Below are 2,380 nucleotides of genomic sequence, written 5' to 3'. Positions count from 1 at the left end.
CAGAGGGACGAATTATTTCCTGTAGTAATTGACAGTATGTCACAGATGCTGTAAAGTAAACTTTAATCCAAAATATTCCTTTAAGTAAAGGAACATGACTGAAGTAAACTTATTGTCCCTCACATCAAGTATTTGGTCCATGCTATTATTATTATCAAGGCTGGTGCACTCATTTTGTTCATTTGTGTCAGTAAATAATATGCTTAATTGCTTAAGAGATGTTTTATGCATATATATGAGAGGAAGGTGTTGAAAATGAACTAAAAGAAGCAAAACAGACAACACCCCTTGGTCATTTTGTACAGGCGCTGTGTGCAAACAGCATAGGGTTTAAATTGTTAGATTTAAATGTTTTAACTGTGGGCAAAGCCCCTTAGATATGGACAAAACTAGACGTCCATCAACACATTCACTGTTTCGATGTGAAGTGCCTGTTGACATCAGTATAGCTAGTAAGAAAGGTCATGTGATCAAAGCCCTTGCCATCCTTCAAAAGTTACATGCGTTAAAGTAATAGGGTGAATCTGTGAAACCTGTCAAGAACCTGTCTGGGCCAGAATCCCCCACCTCAACCCAAAATTAAAAAAAAAGAACCTGTAAGAAACTGTACTTTGCATAAAATAATAAATAAAAAAATAAAAAATAGGGGCATTTATTTTTTGCTTTATGACATTATTTTCATGACAGTTAAGCACCTTTACCATCAAATTCTCATGACTGTAATCTGAAAAAATCTAATTCTCATTACCATTATGAGAAAAACATATATTAAACTGTAAAGCATGTTTACATCATGGTAGTATTTCTGTGCTGCTTTTAATAATATTTGCTTTAGAGGGTCTAATTAATTTAATTAGATTCTCAATGTAATAAAGTATTTTTTACTGTATTACTTTAATGAGAATTATTCTTGAGTGTCAATAACCACAAAAACCCCTCAAAAGTAAAGTTGTGGGTAGAATTATATTCTCATTACTGTAGTACAGTATTTTTTACTGTATTTTAGTAATGAAAATTATTGTTGAGAATGACAATTCGGCAATGAATGAACAATGAACTGCTGAGATTCATTACGGTAATGAGAATTTGGGGATGAAATTAAAATCTCAATACAGTAAGTTTTATTTTTACTGCAAATAACCTTCAAAAGTAAACTGTTGGGGTGCATTACAGTAATGAGAAATTGGGGGTAAAATTGTGTTTAATTGTAATAAAAATGTTACAATGAAAAGATGCTTAATAGCCCTAAAATAGGCTTTATTTTCTTTATGAAATATACAATTTCATTTTTTATTTCTTTTATTTTTTATTTTAGGGTTGCAATATGACCTGAACATGTTTTTTAAGATTTACCCAATAACATACCCCTATCCTTGATGTCCCAAGCAGTTTTTTTATTGCTATGGTGAATTTTTTGGGCTTTGAAGTTAGCCTGTAAATATTTAATTAGAGGAATATTCCGGGTTCAATACAAGTTAAGCTCAATCAACAGCATTTGTGGCATAATGTTGATTATCACAAAACATAATTTCGACTCGACCATCTTTTTTTAATTGCTTTTAAAAAAGCAAAAATCTGTGTTACAGTGAGGCACTTATAATGGAAGTGAATGTGGCCAATTTTTGTAGGGTTTGAACACAGAAATGTGAAGCTTATAATTTTATAAAAGCATTTACATTCATTTTCCTGTTAAAACTCATGTATTATTTGAGCTGTAAAGTTGTTACAGACATTTTTGGGTTTTAGGGTTTGTTGACATTACATCATCATGGCAATGAAGTAAAACTGGCTATAACCTGACAGAAAAGGTTAGTAAGTGATGTTAACATGCATATTATTTCTTGTGGCTATACATTTGAAACTGTATTTTAACGTTGAGAAATTTGCCCAATTCACTTCCATAGTAAGTGCCTCACAGTCAACCAGAGTTTAGATTTATTTATTTTTTTAAAGAAAAGGCGGGACAAGTCAAAATAACGTTTTTGTGGTTATCAACATTATGCCAGAAAATGCTGTTGATTGAGCTTAACTTGTATTGAACCCTGAACATTACTTTAAAAGTACTTTGTAGTTTTAAGACAGGTGCATGGATGGAGGTGTATTTTCACCATGTATGAAGAGATGGATGTTTGTGGCAAAAAAAAAAAAAAGTTACTGATTTATATTTTAAAGGAGGATTTTATGGATGAAGATCTGTCATTAATGAAAGGCCTCTGCTTCATCTTTGTGTGATGTGCATAAACTTTCACATATTTAGTTCATACTGTCCACTGATTATTAATGTCTGGCTAAGAATGCCAAATATTCTCTCTAAACAACCTTTATCTTTGGAATAAGTGTATTCCTTAACCTCTTATAATCTTAAAAGTAAAAACTGTTA

The sequence above is a fragment of the Myxocyprinus asiaticus genome, chromosome 42 (genome assembly GCF_019703515.2).
Source record: "Myxocyprinus asiaticus isolate MX2 ecotype Aquarium Trade chromosome 42, UBuf_Myxa_2, whole genome shotgun sequence".
Taxonomy (NCBI): domain Eukaryota; kingdom Metazoa; phylum Chordata; class Actinopteri; order Cypriniformes; family Catostomidae; genus Myxocyprinus; species Myxocyprinus asiaticus.
Note: the sequence above shows the minus strand (reverse complement) of the source record.